This window comes from Oryx dammah, unplaced genomic scaffold (genome assembly GCF_014754425.2).
Source record: "Oryx dammah isolate SB20612 unplaced genomic scaffold, SCBI_Odam_1.1 HiC_scaffold_16, whole genome shotgun sequence".
Taxonomy (NCBI): domain Eukaryota; kingdom Metazoa; phylum Chordata; class Mammalia; order Artiodactyla; family Bovidae; genus Oryx; species Oryx dammah.
This window is the reverse complement of record NW_024070200.1, coordinates 66,302,489-66,324,782: the sequence shown is the minus strand read 5'-3', so window position 1 is coordinate 66,324,782 and position 22,294 is coordinate 66,302,489. Positions and strand designations below refer to the sequence as shown.

Here is a 22,294-nt window from a genome sequence, read left to right as displayed (position 1 = left end):
CTTATGCCCACTGAGTCAGTGATGCTATCCTACCATCTCTTTGAATACTTTAGCATTGCCCTTCTTTAGGATTGGGATGAAAACTGACCTTTTGCAGTCCTGTGGCTACTGCTGAGTTTTCCAAATTTGCTGGCATATTGAGTACAGCACTTTCACAGCATCATCTTTCAGGATTTGAAATAGCTCAGCTGGAATTCCATCACGTCCACTAGCTTTGTTTGTACTGATGCTTCCTAAGGCCCACTTGGCCCACTTGACTTTGCACTCTAGGATGTCCGCTTCTAGGTGAGTGATAACACCATCGTGGTTATCTGGGTCATTAAGATCTTTTTTGTATAGTTCTTCTGTGTATTTTTGATCTCTTTTCTTAATATCTTCTGCTTCCATTAGATCCATGACATTTCTGTCCTTTATTGTGCCATCTTCACATAAAATATTCCCTTGGTATTTCTAATTTTCTTGAAGAGATCTCTAGTCTTTCCCATTCTATTGTTTTCCTCTATTTCTTTGCATTGTTCACTTAGGAAGGCTTTCTTATCTCTCTCTGCTATTCTCTGGAACTCTGCATTCAGATGGGTATGTCTTTCCTCTTCTCCTTTGCCTTTTGCTTCTCTTCTTTTCTCAGCTATTTGTAAGTCCTTTTTAGTCAACCACTTTGCCTTTTTGCATTTCTTTTCCTTGGAGATGGATTTGGTCACCGCCTCCCGTACACTGTTATGAACCTCCATCCATAGTTTTTCTGGCACTCTATCAGATCTAGTCCCTTGAGTCTATTTGTCATTTCCATTGTATAGTCGTAAGGGATTTGATTTAGGTCATACCTGAATGATCTAGTGGTTTCCCCTACTGTCTTCAATTTAAGTTTGAATTTTGGATTAAGGAGTTCATGATCTCTGGATGACTCTATGTTCCAGAGTGAATAATTCAGTTTCTCCTATTTGCAGAGGCAGGCTGCTGGCCTTCCCTGTCCTGTCTCTGGGTTTTAGGACCACCCCCCCACCTTGATCATGCAGAGGACTGGCTGATTGTTCCCTACCTTCCTGCTGCAGAGTTCAGTGACAGCTTTCAGAGTATCTGCTGGCATTGGAACCCACTGGTTCCAGAGAAGTAGATACTTACAGGGCATATACATACATGTAAAGCTATCCATTTACTTATTAGATTCTGGTTCATCTCCATTTCTTTTGTTTTCTTTGTTATTTTTTTCCTCCTTCAGATTTCAGTTTCTTCTCCTCCTTCAGAAATCCTTTTTCCAGCAACATAAAAGAGTAAATTCCCTCAGACTAGTCTGAGTAAAAACCAAAAATGAATTAAAAAAAAGAGAGAGAGAGAGACTGGCCCAGTTTCTGACATGCTGAGTTCTCTGTTGCCGTCATTAAAAAAAAAACAGGCCAGTATAACATAGAGAGTTGCATTCTCAAAGTCGGCATGATTTCTCCCTGAGTTAGCATATCTGAACCAGTAGCTAAAATTTACCTCTTTTCATACTATTAATAACACCTTTGGAATTTGTACATTGCTGGACCTGGCAGCTTTGATGAATGTTTTTGTCATCTCTTCTATTGATTCTCATAATTCACTGTCCATCTGCCTGGACTATTCCCTGCAGATTGGCCCACTTTGGAAGCGTTTACATGGGTCCTAATGAAGATTATGCACCAATCACTGAGATGCTGGTCTCAGAAACTGAGATCAAGAAGCTGCTTCACAGATTCTATTTACCTGAGGAAAATATGACCTTAACTAAAATGTGCAAATTGTCCTTGTGATTTCTTTAATATTATGTATAGAAATTTCACCATACTTTTATTTGCCACACTTAAAGGTTATGATTATCCTCAATAAGTTTATAAAAAACATAAAATTACCATAAAATCCATCAATTCCACTTCTAGGTATATACTGCAAAGCTTTAAAAGCAGGAACTCAAACAGATATTTGCATGTTTATGTTCATAGTAGCATTACTCACAATAGCCAAAAGAAAATAATTCAAAAGATAAATGGATAAACAAAATGCGTTCTATATATACAATGGAATAGTATTCAGTCTTAAAATAGAATGGCACATGCTACAGCATAGATTAGCTCTGAGAACTTTATGCTAAGTGAAAATTAGCCAGTCACAAAGGGACAAATATTGTATGATTCCATTTATGTGAAGTACCTAGAGAAAACAAACCCATAGAGATAGAAAGCAGAATGGTTGCCACGGGATGGGGAGTGAGAAGAAAATGGGGAGTTGTACATTAATGGGTACAGAGTTTTAGTTTGGGAAGCTGAGCAGTTGGAAGACAGATGATTGTTGGTGATAGTTACATGACAATGTGAATGTCATTGCTAAAGAAAACTCAAGAAGCTAAAGTGCTAAACTGAAGCTTCAGGGTTATTTTGATTCAAAAACATCTTGGAATCCATATCTGCACTGTTCCACCACCTAGAACAGTGGTGATGTTCGTGGATTTTTCAGTGAAGTAATTTACCATAGTTCTGACACTCAGACACAGACAGAGGAGTCCAGAAGATGTTCAACATGGCTACATGACCTCATTGTATTCTTGGGGCTATCAAACCCAATTTGGCAGTTTTAAAATGGGAAATATTTTAGCCAAGTTAAAGTATTCTTGATGGAAATGTCTACACTAAATCCAAGTGCAGCTTTTGTTTTGACTTCTAGTTTATAGGAGAGTGTCAAAAGATGCCACAAATGACATCACCATCAAATCTGGAACTTGGACATCTCATGAGGCAATTGTCCTAGTCTCTTCCAAATATCATGATCAAAAAGGACTGAGAAGATGCAGTCACCAAATGCAACATGTCAATCTTGGTTGCATCTACTTTTTTTTTTAATTGAGCTATAAAAAATATTTCAGAGGGGGGTGGTCCCAAGATTGTGGAGGAATAGGATGGGGAGACCACTTTCTCCCCCACGAATTCATCAAAAGATCATTTGAATGCTGAGCAACTTACACAAAACAACTTCTGAATGCTGGTGGAGGACAACAGACACCCAGAAAGGCAGCCCAATCTCCTCAACAGGATACAGGATGCTTGGGGCTAGTGCACTGGGATGACCCAGAGAGATGATATGGGGAGGGTGGTGGGAGGGGGGTTCAGGGTTGGGAACTCATGTACACCTGTGGTGGATTCATGTCAATGTATGGCAAAACCAGTACAGTATTGTAAAGTAAAAAAATAAAATTTAAATTAAAAAAAAAAGAAGGTAGGACAAAATATAAAAAGACAAAAAAAGAGACAAAAGAGTTAGGGACAGAGACCCGTCCTGGGGAGGGAGTCGTGAAGGAGGAGAAGTTTCCAAACAGCAGGAAACCCTTTCACTGACGGGTCTGTGGGGAGTTTTGGACTCTCGGAGGGCAATGTAACTGGGAGAAGGAAAAAAAAAAAAAAAACCCGCAGAATACACGCCTAACCACAAGGGCCAGTGGAGAATTAGCCCAGACGCTCGTGTATGCCACCTGCGAGTGAGAGGGCTGGACAGAGAGGCATGGGCTGCATAATCAGTGCTTAGGATAAGAACCGGGCCTGAGTGCCCTGAGGACAATCTGAGGGAGCCAACGTGAGACAGCAACCCAAACTGTGGGATTGCCAGAGAGAAAAGAAAGAGAACTTTCCCGAGAAAGGCTCTAACGTGCACACTGGCCTGCTCACAGAACAAAGGATTGCTCCAAAACCAAAGGAGAGCTAGCCAGCTGCATACAGGCCCCTCCACCCCTCACTCTATCCCACCCCAGCTGGAGGCTGAGAGGCAGGAGACCCACACTGAGAGCTAGAAGGCAAGGGGCTGCTGCAATCTCGGCCTCAGAGACTGGCATCCTCCACCAAACTGTGAGCAGGCTCCCAGTTGTTAACCACATCTTCCTGGGATCCTAGACGATTGACATCTGCCAGTAGGGTCACAGCCCGAGATAAGCTCCCCAGAGGAGATACACATCACATCTGAGACAGTGCTCTCACAGTGCACCCTGGAACCAAAGTGGCTGGAACAGGGGAGGTGATTAAGATGTAGGGACCACCTGCAACAGTACACTCACCAAGCCCCTGGTCGCCTGAGCTGCTCGGACCTGGGAAGGGCACAAAACGCAGGCCCAACTGAGTCTGTGCCCTTGTGGATTACCCAAGAACCTGAACCTGAGTGGCTTAGACCTGGGAAGTGCACAAAACCCAGGGCCCACTTTGGACAGTTCCCCTGCAGAGCAACCTGGAGCCTGAGCAGTGTAGACTGGGGAAGCACACGCCCTGTGAGTGGGAGCAAACCCACTGTGGCCAAGACACTGCGAGCACTCCCCACACATACCAGTGATAATTTCTCCCTCCCCACAGCGCAGCTGAACAAGTGAGCCTAAATAAGTGACCAACTTTGCCCCCTTGTGTCAGGGCAGAAATTAGACACTGAAGAGACTTGCAAAAAGAGGATCCAAAATAAACAAAGAAGAAGGAACTTCTCTGGAAGTGACGGATGCAGATTAAAACCCTCTCATTAACATTGACTAAAGGAGCTTATGCTTGAGAACAAGCACAAGCTGGAACAAGGTAACTATCTGAAACTGAACTGATCCCACACTGCCCAAAACAGCTCCAGAGAAATTCCTAGATATATTTTTACTATTATCACTTTAATTTTTTAAAACATTTAAGTTCTTTATTACTCCTTTAATTTTCATATTTATAACCTATTACCTTGCAAAAAAAGACCCTATTTTTTATGATGCTACCTATTCAATTTATTAAAAATTAAAATAATCAAAATAAACAAACTTATGCTCCAAACTTATGCTGCTCCTGTGGAAGACACAATAGAGGCTGCCTTGCAATAATAAGTACAAATTCTTACTACAGAGATGGAGAAATAAAAGGACAATTCTAGTTGCCCAAAAGAAAATTCACTGTACACATTTTATTTACAGTTTCATACACTGTCTTAATATGACTGGGACTGCCCTTCTACTTGACCCAATTTTTTAACCAAAACAAAATAACTTAAGTAATACAAAGTGTTAAAACACAGCATAAAGATACAAAGACAGACATACTAATTCTAATTAGGAATGAATTATGATGTTACATTTTTTTATACTCCACAATTAAGTTTAGGAAATCACAAAAACATAGATCACTGATTTGAATGAAATGCATAAGTTTTTAGCAAAGTGTTGTAGTTAAGTTACAAAAGAAAATTACCAAAGAATGCACAAAATTGATGTTTATTCCACTTTTGTGTCATATTTCTGGATCCTTCACCAATGTTACATGAGAAAGAAAAACTAAAGCAAAACAAATGGAAAAACTGAAATCAGAATCACTAATCTTATCAAGTGGGAAAAAATAAATTAAAATCTAGCAGCCATCAGCAAGAGTATAGCAAGGATAATGCTGTAAAAAGAAACAAAGAAAATTGCCAGAAAACGGTATGCATCATACTGTTTCAAACCAGCAAAATATGCTCCTGCATACAATGGAATATAAACAAAATCATTTTCTTGTCAGTAATAGAAATGAAAGCTTTTTTTTTTTTTTTTTACTATTGTAGATGGGGCAAATGTGTTTGTAATGGTTAATTCTATTAAGCTATTACAGAGTGGACCAGGAATACATTTATGGATTCTGGGGATGATGTGTACTGTAATTCTTTGATTGGAATAATGGACACTCTAAAAAAAAGAAAAGAAAAGAAAAGAAAATATGGACACAGAAGTACAAGACAAAGGCAAATGAGACTTCTCTTGTATCTTAGTCACATTTAGGTGGAAATCAAATTTACATGCAGTCCACGCTTCTTTTGAAGAGGATTTGGTTCAGCTCCAAAATCTCAATTGCTTGAGGCAGTCTCCTATGAGACTACTCAGAAGGTGTGTTCTTAAACAACCAACCTATTTTTAGTGGTGGAGCCACTCCGAGTAGCTGTGCCTGCATGGGGCTGATAACCAATCACTGTCATTGGAGGAAGTCCTAACCTTTTCTTGTACACCTTCTCAATGTGTGTAGCAGCTTCTCTGTTTTCACATTCAGTAGCCCATATTGCTATTTTATCACCTTTAGCTCTAACGTTAACAATAACTCTACATACATCATCACTGTAGTCATCAAAAGATTCTCCAATAAGGCACACCAGTGTCTCTAGTCAAAAACAATCGAGGTCACTTCATCTCTGCTATTTGTTCAGAGTAATTAGCCATCGTCTTCCTCGTTTGTTTTTCTCATTTTCCCACATAGACTCAATACCATCCTTTAAAAATGAGTAGTCACAGCCAGGCATTAAATTACTAGACAACTGGATACGGTTGTATGGAGCCCAAAAGTCTTCAACAATATCAAACTTAGACATCAATCAAAGGTTTGCTTGCCAAGTTTTGCTTTTATCATTTTTTAAAAACCAGAGTGCCCATCTGTTCTGTGAAGGGTGTTTAGTGTTCTGGGTTAGCAACCTCCTGATTAGAGTCTGTTTTCTCTTCTACTGTAGGCAGGGGATTCGGTGTAGGGGTGGTTTCCTAAATTGGGAGGGAAGCCAGTAGAAGAGATAAAGAGAAAATCAAATGGAAAATTAACTTGAAAATTTAAGTTTCTATTTCCAATAAACTGTGTCTGTGAAATCTTCCAGATGGAAAAGACTTGGAAGAACAGACAGATCTAGACCCATTTTCATTCTCTGAGGCATGCACACAGCATGGAAAGGATGAGTGGATGGAAGACAGGCACGTGTGAAACCCAGCAGGTCCTGCTGGCAACCACACCAGCAGCAGCTCTCCATAGGCCTCGCTCCTCCCCAAAAAAGACCCTATTTTTAATGTAAATTTCATATATATATATATATATATATAATATATATATTTTACAATTTTTGTGATTGGTTTTGTTTTATATTTTTAATATTGTATTTTTGAGAGTCTAAACTCTACTCTGGATTTTTAATCTTTGCTTTTTGGTATTTGTTATCAATTTTGTACCTTTAAGAATTTAATCTTCAGTATCCATTTTCACTTAGGGGTATGATTACTGGTTTGATTGCTCTCTCCCCTATTGACTCTCCCTTTTCTTCCCTAGGTCACTTCTATCTCCTCTCTCCCCCTTCCCTTCTCTACTTAACTCCGTGAATCTCTCTGGGTGTTCCAGGCTGTGGAGAACTACTGGCTAGATTGGTCTCTCCTCTTTTGACTCCCCCTCTTCTGATCACCTATATCTCCTTCCTCCCTCTTCTCTTCTCCATGTAACTCTGTGAACCTCTCTGGTTGTCCCTTGTTGTGGGGAATTATTTTACCATTAACCTAGAAGTTTTATCATCTGTGCTGTATAGATGGATAAGTCTTGAGGCTACTGTAAGAATAAGACTGAAAGCCGGAGGCAGAAGGCTTAATTCCAAAACTTGAGAACATCAGAGAACTCCTGATTCCAGGGAACATTAATTGACAAGAGCTCACCCCAAAGTCTCCATACCTACACTGAAACCAAGCTCCACCCAAGAGTCAACAAGTTCCAGAGCAAGACATACCAAGCTAATTCTCCAGCAGAACAGGAATACAGCCTTGAGCATTAAAAGAAAGTCTGCCCAAAGCCATGCCAAAGCTATAGACACCCTAAAACTCACAACTGGACACTTCATTGCACTTCAGAGAAGAGATCCAGCTCCACCCACCAGAACACAGATGCAAGCTCCCCTAACCAGGAAACTTTGTCCAACCCCGCATACAGAGGGCAGGCTCCATAATAAAGAGAAACCATGAACTTCCAGCCAAAGAAAGGACACCTCAGACACAGAAATCTAAACAAAATGAAAAGTCAGAGAAATATTTGGCCGGTAAAAGAACATGATAAATGCTCACCAAACCAAACCAAAGAGGAGGCGATAGGGAGTCTACCTGAAAAAGAATTCAGAATAATGATAGTACAGATGATCCAAAATCTTGCAAACAAAATGGAGTTACAGATAAATAGATTAGAGACAAGGATTGAGAAGATGCAAGAAATATTTAACAATGACCTATAAGAAATAAAGAAGAGTAAATCAATAATGAATAATGCAATAACTGAGATAAAAAACACTCTGGAGGGAAACAACAGTAGAATAACTGAGGCAGAAGATAGGATAAATGAGGTGGAAGATAGAATGATGGAAATAAATGAAGCAGAGAGGGGGAAAAAAAGAATTAAAAGAAATGAAGACAACCTCAGAGACCTCTGGGACAATGTTAAATGTCCCAACATTCGAATCATAGGAGTCCCACAAAGAAAGGGCATGAGAAAATACTTGAGGAGATAATAGTTGGAAACTTCCCTAAAATGGAGAAGGAAACAGCCACCCAAGTCCAAGAAACCCAGAGAGTCCCAAACAGGATAAACCCAAGGTGAAACACAACAAGACATGTATTAATCAAACTAATGAAGATCAAGAACAAAGAGCAAATGTTAAAAACAGTAACAGAAAAGCTGCAAATAACATACAAGGGGATTCCCATAAGGGTAACAGCTAATCTTTCAATAGAAACTCTTCAAGCCAGAAGGGAATGGCAGGGCATACTTAAAGTAATGAAAGAGAAAAACCTACAATCCAGATTACTATACCCAGCAAGGACCTCATTCAAATATGAAGAAGTCAAAAGCTTTACAGACAAACAAAAGCTGAGAGAATTCAGCAACCATGAAACCAGCTCTTCAACAAATGCTAAAGGATCTTTTCCAGACAGGAAACATAAAAAAGTTTTATAAACTCAAACCCAAAACAACAAAGTAAATGGCAATGGGATTATACTTATCAATAATTACCTTAAATGTAAATGGGTTGAAAGCCCACCCAAAGGACAAAGACTGGCTGAATGGATACAAAAACAAGACCCTTATATATGCTGTCTACAGGAGACCCACCTCAAACCAAGAGACATATCAGACTGAAAGTGAATAGTTGGAAAAACATGTTTCATGCAAATGCAGACCAAGAGAAAGCAGGAGTAGCCATACTCATATCAGATAAAAGAGACTTTGAAGTAAAGATCATGAAAAGAGACAAAGGAGGACACTACATAATGATCAAAGGATCAATCCAAGAAGATATAACAATTATAAATACGTATGCATCCAACATAGGAGCACCTCAATACATAAGGCAAATGCTAACAAGTATGAAAGGGGAAATTAACAGTAACACAATAATAGTGGGAGACTTTAATACCCCACTTGCACCTATGGATAGATGAACCAAACAGAAAATTAGCAAGAAAACACAAACTTTAAATGATACAATAGACCAGTTAGACCTAATTGATATATATAGGACATCCCCCCCCCTCCAAAATGAATTTCACCCTTTTCTCAAGTGCACATGGAACATTCTCCAGGATAGATCCCATCCTGGGCCATAAATCTAGCCTTGGTAAATTCAAAATATTTGAAATCATTTCAAGCATCTTTTCTGATCACAACGCAGTAAGATTAGATGTCAACAACAGGAGAAAAAAACTATTAAAAATACAATCATACGGAGGCTATACAACACACTTCTCAATAACCAACAAATCATGGAAGAAATTAGAAATGAAATAAAAATCTGCATAGAAACAAATGGAAATGAAAACATGACAACCCCAAACCTATGCTGCTGCTGCTGCTAAGTCGCTTCAGTTGTGTCGAACTCTGTGAGATCCCATAGATGGCACCAGACTTCTCTGTCCCTGGGATTCTCCAGGCAAGAATACTGGAGTGGACTGCCATTTCCTTCTCCATCCAAACCCTATGGGATTCAGTAAAAGCAGTGCTAAGGGAAGGGTTCATAGCAATACAAGTTTACCTCAAGAAACAAGAGAAAAAAACAAATAAATAACCTAAAGCAACTAGAAAAAGAAGAAATGAAGAACCTCAGCGTTAGTAGAAGGAAAGAAATAATAAAAATTAGAGCAGAAACAAATGAAAAAGAAACAAAGGAAGCAAAAATCAGCAAAACTAGAAGATGGTTCTTTGAGAAGATAAAGAAAATAGACACACCATTAGCCAGACTCATAAAGAAAAAAGGAGAGAAGAATCAAATCAACAAAATTAGAAATGAAAAAGGAGAAATCAAAACAGACAACAGAAATATAAAGGATCATAAGAAACTATCAGCAACTATATGCCAATAAAATGGACAACTTCAAAGAAATGAATGAATTCTTAGAAAAGCATAACCTTTCAAAACTGAACCAAGAAGAGATAGAAAATCTTAACAGACCCATTACAAGCACAGGAATAGAGACTGTAATAAAAAATCTTCCAGCAAACAAAAGCCCAGGACCAGACAGCTTCACAGCTGAATTCTACCAAAAATTTAGAGAAGAGCTAACACCTATCCTACTCAAACTCTTCCAGAAAATTGTAGAGGAAGGTAAACTGCCAAACTCATTCTATGAGGCCACTATCACCCTAATACCAAAACCAGATAAAGATGCCCCCAAAAAGAAAACTACAGGCCAATATCACTGATGAACATAGATGCAAAAATCCTCAACAAAATTCTAGCAAACAGAATCCAACAACATATTAAAAAGATCATACATCATGACCAAGCAAGCTTTATCCCAGGCGTGCAAGGATTCTTCAATATTCGCAAATCAATCAATGTGATACACCACATTAACAAATTGAAAGATAAAAACCATATGATTATCTCAATAGATGAAGAGAAAGACTTTAACAAAGTTCAACATCCATTTATGGTAAAAACTTTCCAGACAGCAGGTATAGAAGGAATATACCTCAACATAATAAAAGCCATATATGATAAACCCACAGCAAACATTATCCTCAATGGCAAAAAATTGAAAGCATTTCCCCTAAAGTCAGGAACAAGATAGGGGTGCCCACTCACTACTACTATCCAACATAGTTTTGAAAGTTTTAGCCACAGCAATCAGAGAAGAAAAAGAAATAAAAGGAATCCAGATTGGAAAAGAGGAAGTAAAACTCTCCCTGTTTGCAGATGACATGATCCTTTGCATAGAAAACCCTTAAGACACCACCAGAAAATTACTAGAGCTAATCAATGAATATAGTAAAGTTGCAGGATATAAAATTAACGCACAGAAATCCCTTGCATTCTTATACACTAACAATGAGAAAACAGAAAGAGAAATTAAGGAAACAATCCCATTTGCCATAGCAACAAAAAGAATAAAATACTTAGGAATAAATCTACCAAAAAAACAAAAGACCTATACATAGAAAACTATAAAACACTGATGAGAGAAATCAAAGATGACACAAATAGATGGAGCAGAACATAGAACAGAAATAAATGAAAAAGAAACAAAGGAGACTGTAGCAAAAATCAGCAAAACTAAAAGCTGGTCCTTTGAGAAGATAAAGAAAATAGGCAAACCATTAGCCAGACTCATAAAGAAAAAAGGGGAGAAGAATCAAATCAACAAAATTAGAAATGAAAAAGGAGAAATCACAACAGACAACACAGAAATGCAAAGGATCATAAGAAACTACTATCAGCAACTATATACCAATAAATTGGACAGCTTTTATTGTCTTTTATATACTATGTTCATGGATTGGAAGAATCAATACAGTGAGAATGTGTATACTACCCAAAGCAATCTACAGATTCAATGAAATCCTTATCAAGCTACCAATGGTATTTTTCACAGAACTGGAATAAATAATTTCACAATTTGTATGGAAATGCAAAAAAACTAGAATAGCCAAAGAAATCTTGAGAAAGAAGAATAGAACTGGAGGAATCAATGTGTCAGACTTCACACTATACTACAAAGCTACAGTCATCAAGACAGTATGGTACTGCCACAACAGCAGAAATATAGATCAATGGAACAAAATAGAAAACCCAGAGGTAAATCCACACACCTATAGACACCTTATCTTTGACAAAGGAGGGGAAAATATGTAATGAAGAAAAGACAATCTGTTTAATAAGTGGTGCTGAGAAAACTGGTCAATAACCTGTAAAAGAATGAAACTAGAACACTTTCTAGCACCATACACAAAAATAAACTCAAAATGGATTAAAGATTTAAATGTAAGACCAGAAACTATAAAACTCCTAGAGGAAAACATAGGTAAAACACTCTCTGACATAAAGCACAGCAAGATTCTTTATGACCCACCTCCCAGAGTAATGGAAATAAAAGCAAAAATAAACAAATGGGACCCTATTAAACTAAAAGTCTTTGCATGATGAAGGAAACTATAAGCAAGGTGAAAAGACAGCATTCAGAATGGGAGAAAACAAGAGCACATGAAGGAACTGGCAAAGGATTAATCTCAAAAATATACAAGCAGCTCATGGAGCTCAATATCAGAAAAATAAATAACCCAATCAAAAATGGGCCAACAACTAAACAGACGTTTCTTTAAAGAAGACATATAGATGGCTAACAAACACATGAAAAGATGCTCAACATCACTCATTATCAGAGAATTGCAAATCACAATGAAATACCATCTCACCCCAGTCAGAATGGCTGCTATCAAAAAGTCTCAGTTCAGTTCAGCTCAGTTCAGTCACTCGGACGTGTCCAACTCTTTGAGACCCCATGAATCGCAGCACACCAGGCCTCCCTGTCCATCACCAACTCCCGGAGTTCACTCAGACTCACGTCCATCGAGTCAGTGATGCCATCCAGCCATCTCATCTTCTGTCTTTCCCTTCTCCTCCTGCCCCCAGTCCCTCTCAGCATCAGAGTCTTTTCCAATGAGTCAACTCTTCGCATGAGGTGGCCAAAGTACTGGAGTTTCAGCTTTAGCATCATTCCCTCCAAAGAAATCCCAGGGCTGATATCCTTCAGAATGGATTGGTTGGATATTCTTGCAGTGCAAGGGACTCTCAAGAGTCTTCTCCAACACCACAGTTCAAAAGCATCAACTCTTCAGCGCTCAGCCTTCCTCACAGTCCAACTCTCACATCCATACATGACCACTGGAAAAACCATAGCCTTGACTAGACAGACCTTAGTCAGCAAAGTAATGTCTCTGCTTTTGAATATGCTATCTAGGTTGGTCATAACTTTTCTTCCAAGGAGTAAGCGTCTTTTAATATCATGGCTGCAGTCACCATCTGCAGTGACTTTGGAGCCCCCAAAAATAAAGTCTGACACTGTTTCCACTGTTTCCCCATCTATGTCCCATGAAGTGATGGGACTGGATGCCATGATCTTCGTTTTCTGAATGTTGAGCTTTAAGCCAATGTTTTCCCTCTCCACTTTCACTTTCATCAAGAGGCTTTTTAGTTCCTCTTCACTTTCTGCCATAAGGGTGGTGTCATCTGCATATCTGAGGTTATTGATATTTCTCCTGGCAACCTTGATTCCAGCTTCTGTTTCTTCCAGTCCAGCGTTTCTCATGATGTACACAGGGTGACAATATACAGCCTTGATGTACTCCTTTTCCTATTTGGAACCAGTCTGTTGTTCCATGTCTACTTCTAGCTGTTATGTCCTGACCTGAATACAGATTTCTCATGAGGCAGGTCAGGTGGTATGGTGTTCCCCTCTCTTTCAGCATTTTCCACAGTTTATGGTGATCCACACAGTCAAAGGCATTGGCATAGTCAATAAAGCAGAAAGAGATGTTTTTCTGGAACTCTCTGGCTTTTTCCATGATCCAGCGGATGCTGGCAATTTGATCTCTGGTTCCTCTGCCTTTTCTAAAACCAGCTTGAACATCAGGGAGTTCATGGTTCATGTATTGCTGAAGCTTGGCTTGGAGAATTTTGAGCATTACTTTACTAGCATGTGAGATCAGTGCAATTGTGCAGTAGTTTGAGCATTCTTTGGCACTGCCTTTCTTTGGGATTGGAATGAAAACTGACCTTTTCCAGTCCTGTGGCCACTGCTGAGTTTTCCAAATTTGCTGGCATATTGAGTGCCGTGCTTTCACAGCATCATCTTTCAGGATTTGAAAGAGCTCAACTGGAATTCCATTACCTCCACTAGCTTTGTTCATAGTGATGCTTTCTAAGGCCCACTTGACTTCACATTCCAGAATATCTGGCTCTAGATGAGTGATCACACCATCATGATTATCTGGGTCATGAAGGTCTTTTTTGTACAGTTCTTCTGTGTATTTTTGCCACCTCTTCTTAATATCTTCTGCTTCTGTTAGGTCCCTACCATTTCTGTCCTTTATCGAGCCCATCTTTGCATAAAATGTTCCCTTGGTATCTCTAATTTTCTTGAAGAGATCTCTAGTCTTTCCCATTCTGTTCTTGTCCTCTATTTCTTTGCATTGATTGCTGAAGAAGGCTGTCTTATCTCTTCTTGCTATTCTCTGGAACTCTGCATTCAGATGTTTATATCTTTGCTTTTCTCCTTTGTTTTTCACCTCTCTTCTTTTCACAGCTATTTGTAAGCCCTCCCCAGACAGCCATTTTGCTTTTTTGCATTTCTTTTCCATGGGGATGGTCTTGATCCCTGTCTCATCTACAATGTCATGAACCCCATTCCATAGTTCATCAGGCACTCTATCTATCAGATCTAGACCCTTAAATCTATTTCTCACTTCCACTGTAGAATCATAAGGGATTTGATTTAGGTGATACCTGAATGGTCTAGCGGTTTTCCCTATTTTCTTCAACTTAAGTCTGAATTTGGAAATAAGGAGTTCATGATCTAAGCCACAGTCAGCTTCTGGTCTTGTTTTTGTTGACTGTACAGAGCTTCTCCATCTTTGGCTACAAAGAATGTAATCAATCTGGTTTTGATGTTGACCATCTGGTGATGTCCATGTGTAGAGTCTTCTCTTGTGTTGTTGGAAGAGGGTGTTTGCTATGACCAGTGTGTTCTTTTGGCAAAACTCTAGTAGTCTTTGCCCTGCTTCATTCCATATTCCAAGGCCAAATTTGCCTGTTACTCCAGGTGTCTCTTGACTTCCTACTTTTGCATTCCTGTCCCCTATAATGAAAAAGACATCTCTTTTGGGTGTTAGTTCTAAAAGGTCTTGTAGGTCTTCATAGAACCATTCAACTTCAGCTTCTTCAGTGTTACTGGTTGGGGCATAGGCTTGGATTACTGTGATATTGAATGATTTGCCTCAGAAATGAACAGAGATCATTCTGTCATTTTTGAGATTGCATCCAAGTACTGCATTTTGGACTCTTTTGTTGACCATGATTGCTACTCCATTTCTTCTGAAGGATTCCTGCCCACAGTAGTAGATATAATGGTCATCTGAGTTAAATTCACCCATTCCAGTCCAATTTAGGTCACTGATTCCTAGAATGTCGACGTTCACTCTTGCCATCTGTTTGACCACTTCCAATTTGCCTTGATTCATGGGCCTGACATTCCAGGTTCCTATGCAATATTGCTCTTTACAGCATCAGACCTTGCTTCTATCACCAGTCACATCCACACTGGGTATTGTTTTTACTTTGGCTCCATCCCTTCATTCTTTCTGGAATTATTTCTCCACTGATCTCCAGTAGCATGTTGGACACCTACTGACCTGGGAGTTCCTCTTTCAGTATCCTATCATTTTGCCTTTTCATACTGTTCATGGGGTTCTCAAGGCAAGAATACTGAAGTGGTTTGCCATTCCCTTGTCCAGTGGACCACATTCTGTCCGACCTCTCCACCATGACCCGCCCATCTTGGGTTGCCCCACAGGCATGGCTTAGTTTCATTGAGTTAGACAAGGCTGTGGTCCTAGTGTGATTAGATTGACTAGTTTTCTGTGAGTATGGTTTCAGTGTGTCTACTCTCTGATGCCCTCTTGCAACACCTACCATCTTACTTGGGTTTCTCTTACCTTGGACATGGGGTATCTCTTCATGGCTGCTCTAGCAAAGTGCAGCCACTGCTCCTTACCTTGGACGAAGGATATCTCCTCACCACTGCTTTTCCTGACCTTCAACGTGGGATAGCTCCTCTAGGTCCTCCTGTGCCCACGCAGCCACCACTCCTTGGATGTGGCGTTGCTCCTTCCAGCCACAGACCTTGGCCTCTGGCGCAGAGTGGCTCCTCCTGGCCACCGCCCCTGACCTCGGACGCGGGGTGGCTGCTCTCGGCTGTTCCTGCGCCGTCGCAGCCTGGCACTCTCAGCTGCTGCCCCTGACCTCGGACATGGGGTAACTCCTCTTGGCTGCTGCCCTTTGGGCATGGGGTTCTCCCAGGTTCTGCCTCTGACCTCGGACGTGGGGTAACTCCTCTTGGCTGCTGCCCTTCGGGCATGGGGTTCTCCCAGCTTCTGCCTCTGACCTCGGACATGGGGTAGCTCCTCTTGCCCACACTTAGTGCGCCAGTTGCAGCTGCCCAACAATAAATGCTGGAGAGGGTGTGGAGGAAAGGGAACTCTCTTACACTGTTGGTGGGACTGCAAACTAGTATAGTCACTATGGAGAACAGTGTGGAGATACCTTAAAAAACTGGAAATAGAACTGCCATACAACCCAGCAATCCCACTGCTGGGCATACATACACACCAAGGAAACCAGAATTGAAAGAGACACGTGTACCCCAATGTTCATTGCAGCACTGATTATAATAGCTAGGACATGGAAGCAACCTAGATGCCCATTGGCAAAAGAATGGATAAGAAAGCTGTGGTACATATACACAATGGGATATTACTCAGCTATTAAAAAGAACACACTTGAATCAGTTCTAATGAGATGGATGAAACTAGAGCCTAGTATACAGAGTGAAGTAAGTCAGAAAGAAAAACATCAATACAGTATATTAATGCATATATAGGGAATTTAGAAAGATGGTAAGGATGACCCTATCTGTGAGACAGCAAAAGAGTCAGATGTAAAGAACAGACATTTAGACTCTGTGGGAGAAGGCGAGGGTGGGATGATTTGAGAGAATAACATTGAAACATGTATATTACCATATGTGAAATAGATTGCCAGTCCAAGTTTGATGCCTGAAACAGGGCACTGAAAGCCAGTGCCCTGAGACAACTGAGAGGGATGGAGTAGGGAGGGAGGTGAGAGGGGTTTTGGGATGGGAAACACTTGTACAGCCATGGCTGATTCATGTCAATGTGTGGCAAAACCACCACAATATTGTAAAGTAATTAGCCTCCAATTAAAATAAATTAATTAATTAGAAAACATTTTAGAGACAACTGGTAAATGCTAATATGTAGAAGATATTAGATTATATTAGAGAATTAAAGTTAAGTGTAAGTATGCTGTTGAAGGAATACCAGGCCACCTTACTTGCCTACTGATAAATCTGTATGCAGGTCAAGAAGGAAGAGTTAGAACTGAACATGGAACAACAGTTTGGTTCCAAACTGGGAAAGGAGTACTTCAAGGCTGTATATTGTCACCCTGCTTATTTAACTTATGTGCGGAGTACATCATGCTAAATATCAGGCTGAATGAAGCACAAGCTGGAATCAAGATTGCCAGGAGAAATATCTATAATCTCAGATATGCAAATGACACTACCCTTATGCCAGAAAGTGAAGAGAAACTCTTAATGAAAGTGAAAGAGGAGAGTGAAAAAGCTGACTTAAAACTTAACATTAAGAAAACTAAGATCATGGCATCCAGTCCCATCATTTCATGGCAAATAGATGGGGAAACATTGAAAACAGTAGAGATCTTTTTTTTGTGGTAGTTGGGGTGGAGATCTCCTAAATCACTGCAGATGGTGACTGCAGCTATGAAGCTGCAAGACGCTTGCTCCTTGGAAGAAAAGTTATAACCAACCTATACAGCATATTAAAAAGCAGAGACATTACTTTGTTAACAAAGCTGTCTAGTCAAAGCTATGATTTTTCCAGTAGTCATGTATGGATGTGAGAGTTGGACTATAAAGAAGGCTGAGCACTAAAGAACTGATGCTTTTGAACTGTGGTGTTGGAAAAGACTCTTGAGAGTTCCTTGGACTGCAAGGAGATACAACAAGTCCATTCTAAAAGAAATCAGTCCTGAATATTCATTGGAAGGACTGATGTTGAAGCTGAAGCTCCAATCCTTTGCCCACCTGATGTAAAGAACTGACTTCTTGGAAAAGACACTGATGCTGGGAAAGATTGAAGGCAGGAGGAGAAGGGGATGACAGAGGATGAGATGGTTGGATGGCATCACCAACTCGATGGACATGAGTTTGAGCAAGCTCTGGAAGTTGGTGATAGTCAAGGAAGCCTGGCATGCTGCAGTCCATGGGGTTGCAAAGAGTTGGACACGACTGAGTGACTGAACTGAACTGAACTGATGCTGTTGTAGTCATAGAGAATTATTTTTTCCCCAAGAGATGCATGCTGAAGAGGTAAAGTAGTGTAATGTTCTTTCTAATAGGTCCAAAAACAGTGCAGCTAGGTTAGGTAGAGAAGTTCGCATGACAAAGTGTGGAATATTGAATATTGTTGGTGGATATGTGAATGTTCACTGTAGTAGCCTTTCAATTCTTCTTTATGTTTAAGTTTTTCATAATAAAAATTTGGGAGGAAAATTGATTACCAGTTTACCATCATATAGTCAACATAATATTGCTAGGTAGTCAAGTCCAGGTTTGTTTTTGGCCTCCTGAGGAACCTGTTTGTTGATATAAAAAGGAACAGAAATCCAATTTGAGCAAGAGTAATGAAACTCACAAGCAAGTTCCCATGTTAAATTTTGAAGCTAAGAAAAACAACAACAAAAAGAGAATTTAGAGCATGTAAAGGTAGGGCTACTCTCACTCCAAGTCTGAGTGAGAAGAGATGCTAACCCAGAGCCCTGCCATTAAAATCTACAGTGGACTGAGCCTACACCATGGTCAGAACAGAGGGGACACCTTTCTGTAGGCAGTGCCTGAGAGGGAGGGTGCAGAGCAGAGCAGAGTGTAGGCTAGATCTCTGCAATTTCACCAGGACTGATCTAACACAGTTCCATTACACTGTTGGGGTCTTTTTGCACACACTAAGTTGGTGTTTTCCTTTAATTTACCACAAATTTCTAACCTGAAAAAAATGTAACTGGAGAAATGCCAATTAGGATGGATGAAAAAAATATTTTCAACATGCAGTCTTGATTCTTGAAGAAACATAACGCATCTTTAAGCAATATGACATGCCTTTTTTCTGCCCTGCCCTCCCTCCACCCCTGCCTGCCTGGCCTGACCACCCTGCTCAATGTGCCATGCTGTTCCAGCTTTCCCAAGTTTTCTAAAATGGTCTGCAAGCACATATCCTGTCCAACCCTCCAACTCCCTTTTCTGCTCCATGTCCATCTGGCCTACCACTTCCAGGGCAATTTTTCTAATATGTAACACCAACCATGTGTTCCCTCCTTCTTAAAACACTCTAAGAGTTCCCATCACCCCTTCAGAATGAAGCCTAGCTCCTCACTATGCCACACCAGACTTTTGCCTCTCGGTTCAGGTGAGTTCAGTTCAGTCACTCAGTTGTGTCCGACTCTCTGCGACCCCATGGACTGCAGCACACCAGGCCTACTCTTGCCTCTGCCTCCCCTGAATTTATAATTTCACCTCCTTCCTTGGTTTTCCCACTTCAGCTCTACCAGACTAGCCTGTCTCCCAGCTGAAGGGTGTTTCCTTGTGTGTTTTCCTTCTCTTCTTCCTCATAATAAGTATTTACCTAGCACTGACTGTCCTCATCCTGTAGGGACTAATGAGGGAGTGGACAAGGTAAATGGGGACCTACCCATCTGCAGGTGATCAGGTAAGAATGGAGAAAGTGTTTGAGTGTTTCCTTTGCTTGAAGCTCCTTGTCTCCCTCGTTTACCTGAGGAACGCTTATCTTCCTCTCTATCATTTCCTTTGACAGTCCTCCCCTCCACATACCCTTCCACACACTCCAGAACCTTCAGCTGTCTCCAACCCTTCCTCCCGTGTTTGGGACAGTTTGCATCTTTCCACCACAAATGTAACCCTGTCAGGACCAGGATTTCTGTCTCATTCACCAAGGAAGGGAGTCTGTTTTGCAGGGACCTAGTGACGTGTGCCATTGGGACATTCTGGTAAATCCCTTAGAGAAGACTTACTTTCCACAGCAGTGAGACCTGGATGCAGACATGGGAGTGTGAATGTAGGAACAGGACCCAGTGGGCTCTGCTGAAGACCGACTGGACCAACACATTAGTTCAGTAAATTATGTGGCTGATTGTTGGGAAAATTAAGGGAGAGTTTTGGATTTCCTCCCTGGCGCCCATCACATACATTCACCTCTCAGTACCCACAAAACCCTCTCCCCCGACCCTCACTCATAAAGATGCTAAAATCCATGGATGCTCAAATTCCTTTTATAAAATGATATGATATTTGCATGTAATCTGGGCACATCCTACCATATATTATAAACTGTCTCCAGATTACTTATCTAGGATGGGCACAATATGGGACAGGAACAGTAAGGACCTAACAGAAATGGGAGAGATTAAGAAGAGGGTAACAATACACAGAAGAACTATACAAAAAAGTCTTAATAACCCATATAACCACAATGGTGTAGTTACTAACCTAAAGCCAGACATCCCAGAGTGGGAACTCAAGTGGGCCTTAAGGAAGCATTACTATGAACAAAACTAGTGGAGGTGATAGAATTCTAGTTGAGCTATTTCAAATCCTAAAAAATGATGCTGTACTCAATATGCCAGCAAATTTGGAAAACTCAGCAGTGGCCACAGGACTGGAAAAGGTCAAAAAGGTCAGTTTTCATTCTTATCCCCAAAAAGGGCAATGCAAAAGAATGTTCAAACAACCATAGAATGGTACTCATTTCACATGCTAGCAGGGCTATGCTCAAAATCTTTTGAGCTAGTCTTCAACAGTACGTGAACTGAGAAATCCCAGATGTACAAGTTGGGTTTATAAAAAGCAGAGGAACCAGAGATCAAATTGCCAACATTCATTGGATCATAAAGTAAAAGAACTCAAGAAAAAAAATCTACTTCTGCTTCATTGACTATGCTAAAGCCTTTAACTGTGTGGATCACAACAAACTGTGGAAAATTCTTAAGAGATGGGAATACCAGACCACCTAATCTGTTTCCTCAGAAACCTGCATGCAGGTTAAGAAGTAACAGAACTGGACATGGAACAATGGACTGGTTCAAAATTAGGAAAAGTGTATGTCAATGCTGTATATTGTCACCATGCTTATTTAACTTATATGCAGAGTGCATCTAATGAAATGCTTGGCTGGATGAAGCTCAAGCTGGTACCAAGATTGCTGGGAGAAATATCAACAATCTCAGATATGCAGATGATACCACTTTAATGGCAGAAAGTGAAGAGGAACTAAAGAATTTCTTGGTGAGAGTGAAAGAGGAGAGTGATAGAGCTGGCTTAAAATTCCACATTCAAAAAACTAAGATCATGGCTTTCTGTCCCATCACTTCACAGCAAACAGAAGGAGAAAATGTGGAAACAGCACCAGATTTTATTTTCTTGGTTTCCAAAATCACTGCGGACTCTGACTGCAGTCATAAAATTAAAAGATGCTTGCTCCTTGGAAAGAGAGCTATGGCAAACCTAGACAGCATATTAAAAAGCAGAGACATCACTTTGCTGAGAAAGGTTAGTATAGTCATAACTATGTTTGTTTGTTTGTTTGTTTTCAGTAGTTAGGTATGGATGTGAGAGTTGGACCATAAAGAAGGCTGAATGGGGAATAACTGATGCTTTTGAATTGTGGTGCAGAGAAGATTCTTAAGAATCCCTTGGACTGCAAGGAGATCAAACCAGTCAATCCTAAAGGAAATCAGTCCTGAATAATCCTTTGGCCATCTGATGCTAAGAGGCAACTCATTGGAAAAGACCCTGATGCTGGGAAAGATTAAATGCAAAAGGAGAAGGCGGTAGCAGAGGATAAGATGGTTAGAGAGCATCATGGACTCAATGGACCTGAATCTGAGCAAACTCTGGGAGACAGTGAAGGACAGGGAAGCTTGGCTTGCTGCAGTCCATGGGATCTCAGAGTTGGAGATGACTTTATGACTGAACAGCAACAACATAACTACTTATAACATCTGATACAATATAAATACTATGTGAACTGAAGTAAAGTGAAGTTGCTCAGTCCTTCCGACTCTTTGTGATGGTAGCCTACCAGGCTCCTCCCTCCATGGGATTCTCCAGGCAAGAGTACTGGAGTGGGTTGCCATTTCCTTCTCCAGGGGATCTTTCCAACCCAGGGATCAAACCTGGGTCTCCCTCATTCCAGGCAGATGCTTTAACCTCTGAGCCACCAGGGAAGCCAATAGTTGTAAATATAATGCAAATAACTGCTACATGTGGCCAGTTTTGCTCTTTGGAACTTTCTGGAGTTAGTTCTTTTTTTTTTTTCCCAGAATATTTTTTATCCAAAGTTTGAAGATTGAATCTGCAGAGAGG

At 40.4% G+C, this 22,294-nt stretch overlaps 1 pseudogene; it reads right to left on the bottom strand.

Moving 5' to 3' along the window:
• Nucleotides 1-5,877: 5,877 nt before the first annotated feature.
• LOC120875382 overlaps nt 5,878-22,294 on the bottom strand; it is a 43,661-nt pseudogene continuing 27,244 nt past the window's right edge.